The following is an 8,262-nucleotide window of genomic DNA, read 5'->3' on the forward strand; positions in this document are numbered from 1 at the left end:
TACCATGACAGGCCATCGCATGGCGTTCAGCTACGGGTGGCACCAGTTCTGCGTTGACAATGGCGTCGAGGCTCGAGACATATATGTGTTTATTCTTATATGTGATTCACGAGCGCAGCAGCTGCAGTGGCGATGAAGAAGAAGAGTGGAAGCAGCAGCAGCAGCAGGAGGAGGAGGAGGAGGATGAGGCTGTGCTCAAGGTGGAGGTTCACAATAAGAATGGAAGTTTCTTCTCCTGAACTAATCACATGACGTGCCATGATAATATGTTGAAGATGGAAAATTTCTTTAATTTCGAATTCGCTGGGTGTTGAACTATGGAATAAAAATTTAACTAGACATCTATTGTATTACTTTGTGCATGAGAACAGTTCAGTAAGGCAGTAGCTTTAACCAAGTTAATTATGTGTCAGTATGGTGCTGGGTTTGATTCATAGATATAGTTAGCAACTCAATCAAGGCAATCAAGCCACAGGTGACCAAGTTCCATCCTTCTTTAGTTACTAAGGCAGTAGCTTTAACCAAGTTAATTATTATAGAAGGAAATTTGGTCCGGCGGTGAAAAGTTTTTTCAACACTGGCTCTGTTTGGATACTCTAGCACAGCTAGAGGTTAGAGTTAGTTTCTAGCTTAGGACTAGCCCTGAACTAACTCTAGCCTAAGAGATGTTTGGATACAAGGGTTAAAATGATAATAAATGTGCTTTCCAAATCATTGGTGCGGGTGAAAGTAGAGAGAAAACAGTGGACCCCACCTCAAATAGCCCCAACTAGCCCAAATAATCACCTCTTTGGGGGATAGTTTTTTAGTGTGGGCTAGTTGCAAATAACCCACTCTAGCCCTCCTGTTTGGTTACTTTAGGGCTAGTTGAGCTCCAACTAACCCAAACTAGCTCTAACCCATGGATCCAAACAGGGCCACTGGTTCAATACCAAGAAGTGTCTTTGGCGCGACAGTGTTCTAGCCAGCGGTGTAAACCTCTTCCACTGTTGGCTCGGTGTGTATGGTCCAACGGCAAAACCCAACGCGATTATCTCTGCCGGATGTTTTCACCGCGGGTTCAATGGTGAAACATTCTCAGCAACAATTCTCTAAAATCCAACGGTGACAAGGTTGTGGCGCTACCCATTTCTGTACTAGTGTGATTTAAACCATCCTAGTTTTCACTGCTGGTTTGGGACATGAACAGATGGTGAAAATGAATTTTAGCACCGGTTCATGTTAATAAACACCGGTGATGAAAACAATGCATGGCTCCATGAAAAGATGGCTTAATAGTGGAACGATGGCGGGAGCATCCAGCACTCCCTCTCAAAGCTCCTATTGTGCTTCTTTAGAGTTGCAGAGCCTAGTTGTCCTCGCGTTGCCTCCCGAGTGGCCTCTATGAGGCATAGATTGAAGGTCCCACCTATGAGGAAAGCAGAGAATTGTGTGGACAGTGAGGTGCGCAAAGGACAGAACTCAATTATCATCCTAGGAGCGTGGACTATCTGGAGACACCGAAATGATTGTGTGCTCAATGGAGCTTCACCCAGGTTGGGTACAACTCTGGTTTTGGCCAAGGAGGAGGCCCTTTTGTGGAGCTTTGCACGAGCCAAGGGTCTCCCCCGCCAGATATCAGAGGGGTGGGTTAGGCTTAGTTTTTGGACTCCTATAATGGTCGCCTTTCTATCTGTAAAGGGTGATTAGATTCTAGAGAATCTAGTGTGTGTGAGTCTATGTATGACTCTTTCTTTTACTATTAATACAATGATACACAGCTCTCACAACTGGATTCAGGTTCTTTGCCGAGTGCTTGAGGCACTCAGCAAAGGCCAAATTACACTCGGCAAAGCCTTTGCCGAGTGCGGCACTCGGCAAAGAACACACGGCAAAAATTTGATCGGCAAAGCCCTCTTTGCCGAGTGTCTTTTATCGGGCACTCGGCAAAGGCTTTGCCGAGTGCCCCGGGACACTCGGCAAAGAAAAGCGACCGTCACGACGCTGGTCCCGTTGACGGTCACTTTGCCGAGTGCCAACCCTGCAGGCACTCGGCAAAGATTTTTTTATTTTTTTTTAAAAAATTTCTTTGCCAAGTGCCAAACCGTCAGACACTCGACAAAGATTTTTTATTTTTTTTAAAAAATTTCTTTGCCGAGTGCCAACCCGGAAGGCACTCGGCAAAGAGCTTTTATTTTTTTTGAAAATTTTCTTTGCCGAGTGCCAGCCCAACAGGCACTCGGCAAAGTGTTTTTTTTTTAAAAAAAAATTTATTTGCCGAGTGCCCGCCATAGGGCACTTGGTAAATGTTTTTCATTTTTTTAAAAAAAATTATTTGCCGAGTGTCAACCAGGAAGGCACTCGGCAAAGATTTTTTATTTTTTTTAAAAAAATTCTTTGCCGAGTGCCCTATGGATGGCACTCAGCAAAGTTTTGAATTTTTTTTTAAAAAAAATTCTTTGCCGAATGCCCTATGGCCGGCACTCGACAAAGTTTGAATTTTTTTTAAAAAATTTCTTTGCCGAGTGTTATGGTCACAGCACTAGGCAAAGCTGGAAAATCTGTTTTCTGGTCGCCCATTTTTCCAGCTTTGCCGAGTGCTGTGACCATTGCACTCGGCAAAGGGGTCCTTTGCCGAGTGCAACACTCGGCAGAGTGACCCAAAACAGCAAATTTTATTTTATTTTTACATTCCATCGTGACAAATACATTCATACAAACATATATCACATATATATCTCATCCATCACATATATATCTCATCCATCCGCTCATATCACATCCATCACAATATATATTACATATATAATAATAAGTGCTCAAGTCCATCCAAATAAGTCCACAAGTCCATCAAAGTCCACAAGTGCATCACGAGTATATCACAAGTCCATCACCAAGTGAACAACAAATGTAAAAAATACAACATGCACTCATCTCGGCCACTGCGACTATGGTGAATGCCTAGATGCATCATTCGGAGGTGCATGAGGTGGATTATTTGAACCACCGTCAGATGAAGACTGCACAAAGGAGAAAAGATTGCATGTGAGATAAGATTATTTTGATAGCTAATCTAGGACGTTAGAGGCCATACAAGCAAAGCACAAGCGAAAGTAAAAAACTTTGATACTCACAGGAGTAGCTGCAGCTGCAGGATGTGGAGGCGGAGGTGGAACCAACAACCTAGGTGGAAGAGAGAAGCCCACACGTTGTCCAAGTCCTTGTAGGAACTCCATAATGTCTGTCAGCCTCTGCGCCTGGGCCTGCCGCTCGGCCCGCTCGGCCTCCAGCTAGGCCCCCAGCTCCTGATGTTCCTTCATTTCTTGTTCCAGCCGGACCTGCAATATTTCACTCCAATGTTTCAGTAATGCAAAGCTAATTAAGGTGTATAAAGATCAATGTATGACGAGTAAAACAGGAATAACCCCGAGTGTGTTGACCCGGTGCTGTGCAGCGGTCGGCCGTGTGCGAATGGCCGGGCTCTCGCTCGTGCTCCGTGCTCGGATCTGGGAGAGAGAGGGAGTAGAGGCCGTGTCGATGACGCCGTCGCCAAGCTAGAACCGCCCATGCTTCTTGCCTTGCCCCGCCCTCATGGCGGCCTCTCCATCGAAGTCTTGGGTGCTCGGATCATGGTCTGACCCATGGAGCGACCTCACCACCTCAGTGTACTCACTGATGCGGGAGTGGACGCTCAGGTTCGTGTATGCCTCAGGCGGGTCCTCTAGGTTGAAGGAGACATCAGACATCGCCTTGCCCTTGTGGGCCATACACCATGCCTGGAAGTCCGAGCAAGCCTGGCCACTATGTGACGCCGACTGCGAGAAAGACAGCACGATGATTAGAAATCAGGCAGAACTGAGCATGACAATAGATAAATCAATTCGTGTACCCATGCTTGTTTGTATCCGACGAAGTTGTGGCTGCCTTGATGGTGTGCCGGACATTGCATCAGCAAACGATGGTCCCGGGCATCCCTGTGCATCTTGAGGTACTCCTCCGTGAACCACCTCTCCACCATCATCGCCCAGCACTCGGGATACGCTTGGCACCACCAGGGAATCATCTACACGTCATCAAGTATTAGACATATAAGAAGATCAAATTAAACCAACTTAATTTCAAAACGAATCAATATTGATGTTCTTCATTTACCTCAAGGTACTGCTCCTGGGTCAGCTGCATCTCTCTTGCGTCTTTCTTGGTTTTCCTCTCTCCAAGCTTTGACCTGTAGTAGGTTTGGCCTGGATGCGCACCTCGTGATGCATGTCGGTGACGAGTTTTTTTACAGGCTTTGGTAGTCGCCTGCTCTGTCCTGGCCTCAAATCCCTCCTCACATCTGTAATAAGTCTACAAACAAAAGCGATGTATCCATTCATTATTTCAAGAAAAAGTCCAATGAATGCGACGTATTGAGTAATGTTGTGCGAGGAAGACTTACCCAAAACTCTATCTTCACCCGCGCCGCCTTGTTGGGGTACTCTGCATCGGAGGCGACGACGTAGTGGTCAAACGAGTAGGCCGGCTCCGTCTTTGATGCGTACGTGACAATGTCGGGGAAGTGTTGCCTGCACAGAAGACCTAGGATGTCGTTGACTAGCCGTGCGCTACCACCCGACACAACCACCTAGTTCCTACACAAGTGATTAAGAAAAATTATTAGTTTTTTTCATCATATCATATGAAGTAGTGGTGATAACATATACAATTACTTACTTTTGTCCTTCGGGGCGAATCACTGGGCGTTGATGAGAAAGCGGAACCTGTGGGAGGCTCATGGGACCTCGCAAGTAGACACTCGAAGATGAGTTGGAGGAAGTGGAACCCGTGCCTACCGCCTCCCCCACCCTCCTCCTCCTCCTCCTCTTCCGTCTGCCGAACCAGCTCCTCGTCTGACTCGTCCATGGGCGCCACCTCCTCCTGCGGCTGGCGGTCCTCCTCACGTAGCGTGGGAGGAGACGGCCCCCTCCTGCGGCTAGCGGTCCTCCTCCTCCTCCTATCCGATCCCTCTGCAGCCCCCCTCCGCCCCCTCTTGCGGCCGGCGTGGTCTTTGGTAAATCGAGTTCATGGACCTATGACGGTCGCCCGCCATCTTTGTTCAATCACCTGCAATAAAAAAGAAAAACAAGACGTAATTAGAAAAACAAGATGTCCGAAATTTTGGGTCTATTTCTGGATACGGCCTCTCACAACACTCACTAACATGATAATCAATTTTTGAATCATTAAACTCCATTATTCGTACCACGTGCAGTTCAAATTTCTATTTTTCGGAAAAATTCAAGTAAACGAAATAAAGTAACTAAATATATCAAAAAGCTACAAAAAATTCCCAAATTGTAACTAGGAGTTCCTGATGCTTTAGAAGGGCTGCACAAAAAAATTAGAGGCCAAAAACAAAAAAACAAAAAAAAACTTTGCCGAGTGCCGGGGTATGGCACTTGGCAAAGGGTGTCTTTGCCGAGTGCCAGGCATAAGGCACTCGGCAAAGAGTGTTTTAAATTTTTTTTAAAAAATTTCCTCTTTGCCGAGTGCATCTACAGGAGCACTCGGCAAAGAAATTATAAAAAAAAATAAATCTTTGCCGAGTGTCGTGCCAGGGGCACTCGACAAAGTATTTTTTTTAAAAAAAAATCTTTGCCTAGTGCCAGATCTGAGACACTCGGCAAAGAATTTTAAAAAAATTAAATCTTTGTCGAGTGCCAGATCTGGAGCACTCAGCAAAGAATTTTTTTAAAAAAAATCAAATCTTTGCCGAGTGCCTAACAGCAGGCACTCGGCAAAGAAGGCTGTGACCGAGCGCCGTTTCGCGGGCAGCCTATGCCGAGTGTAGAGATTTTGCCGAGAGTCTGGCACTCGGCAAAGAAGTCCTTTGCCGAGTGCCCGGCACTCGGCAAAGAACTCTTTGCCAAGTGCAATTCTTTACCGAGTGCCCGATTTTTGACACAGCAAAGAATTTTGCACTTGGCAAAGTCTCTATTTTCAGTAGTGTCTCCTGTGTGTTCGAGAAAATGATATCCCCCCATAATCTCTCTTCCCATCTCTCTTTGTTTGTACTCCGCTCACTCTCATGAAAGTAGCTGCGCGAATGAAGGGCTCCCTAGTGTCGGAGCTTGGGCCTAGTGCGAGCGCACGACTCGTGACTCCCGGCGTATAGCACCCCCTCGACACAAGGGCACCCCGACACTCTCCCGCCCTATGCATGGCCCTCGACACTTAGCCTCCCTGCACACGGCCCCCAATGTGGAGCCCTCCCAGTGCTGCGTGCAGCATGTAGCTCGTGGCAGTCCTCAGGGCCCCGAAGTGCGGATGCCCTGCGATGCCCTCCTGGAGCTGAGCTCCTGTCTCTACCTCTGATCTCCTTCTCTCTCAATATCCCTCACCGTCTCTCTCTCTCAAATCTAGCTGCTGCGATCGAGAGTGGCGTGGCACGAGGAAGTAATATGCTGGGCATGGAGACAACGTGAACAGCAGTTGCTGTGGAGTGGATGGCATGGCGACAGCGTGGGTAGTGGCTGCGACAAGCTCAGCCTGCTAGCAGTTGACTTCTTTTTCCGATTATCACCGCCAGTTCATATAACGAGCCAACAGTGACCATTGTTTTCAACGCTAGTTTGAAATCAGTGGTGATGAAGCGTTATGACCGTCCACTTTCACCACCGCAGGGTAAATTTGTTGGTGAAAGGGGTTTTAGACTCAGAGGTGATGAATATTTTGGAGTAGTGTTAATCTCCCACCGACTCCCAATGCAAGTCTTATTTCTGGAGTACCCTTGATGTTGAGGAGCTCCAAAAAACCGTGAAGTTGGGATCTAACCCCACCTTTTTATTATGGAGCAGAGTTCTTAGAGTTGACATGTTTGGATAGGAGACGGGAGCAAGAAGAACTAGAGGGAGCAGTCCTAGAGGCTGTATGCCAACAGAACTCTGAAAATATGAGAAATTAGAGCATACAAAAGGTTGCTTCAAGGGCAAATCAGTGAAACAAAAGACCTCGTGGGGGCATTGGTGGAAAGTGTTGTCTGAACTGGAAGCAGCCGAAGCCCAGCACAGCAGTCAGCATTCCTTCACTCTTGCTTGTTTGCCCTAAGTCACCGTACCTTCCACTTCTGCATCCGGCGCTTCAGCAGCCGATCACAGATTGAGCATTCCCCATCAGCCGCAATTCCCCAATTCCATCATCAGCTGCCACCACCGTCTCCGCCTCCAGCGTCCCCGTCCGAGTCACTACCATCGCTGCCGGAGAACGTCCTCGCGGAGATCTTCATCAATCTGCCCCCGCACACGGCGAACCTCCGCAGTGTGTCCCTCGGCAGCCATCAATTCCGCGATGTCGTCACCAATCGGCCTTTCCTCCGCTGGTTCCATGCCCACCACGACGACGTGCCTCCCCCCGTCGGCTTCTTCAGCAACGAGATCCCCCGCTTCCTTCCGACCTCCAGCGGCTCCAAACCAGTCCGTGCTATTGCTGCCGGTGCGGGGAGGACTGGCGCATCCTCAGCACCCGGCACGGCCGGGTACTGCTGCAGAGCCCTGAACGGCGGCATCTCCTCGTCCTGGATCCCATGGTTGATCGCAGGCAGTACATCGACGCTCCGCTGAGGTACAGGCCTAAGTACCAGAGCACTGGCGTCGTTGTCTGCGACCCCGGCCCCGGAGGCCACGGAGACTGCCGCTCCAGCGCGTTCCGCATCGTCTTCGTCTTCTTCAGCAACATCTTCCAGACCCTCATGTCCATCTACTCATCAGAGACGGACGTGTGGATCAAGGTGGCCTTCCAGGAGACGGCACCACGGTCGCCCATAGATATAACAAGACCCAGCGTTCAGGCCGGGGATGTGATGTACTGGCAGAGCATCTTCAACAAAATCCTCGCGTTCCATGTGAACAGCCATGAACTACATGAGATCCCGGTTCCGGTGGACATTCGAGGCGATGACTATGATGCTCGGCTGAACACACATGTGGTGCTGCCCAAGGATAGCAGCCTTGGCTTCGTTTACATCACGTTACATGATCTCCAGCTGTGGGTTTCAAATTTCATCAATGGAGTTCATGTGGAATGGATGCCACTCAGGGCCGTTAGACTCAACAACTTTCTTCCTCTTCGTGATGCTTCTAGAACCCTTGCTATGTGGACGGCACAGCGGGCTCAAGTAATTAAGGATAATGGGTTACGACGAGGATGAGAATGTGGTGTACCTCTGGACCAAAGTCGGTGTCTTTGGGCTCCAGCTCGATAGAGTGCAGTCACACAAATTGTTAGACAACTGTGGGTGGATGCAGA

Source organism: Miscanthus floridulus, chromosome 2 (assembly GCF_019320115.1).
Source record: "Miscanthus floridulus cultivar M001 chromosome 2, ASM1932011v1, whole genome shotgun sequence".
Lineage (NCBI taxonomy): Eukaryota > Viridiplantae > Streptophyta > Magnoliopsida > Poales > Poaceae > Miscanthus > Miscanthus floridulus.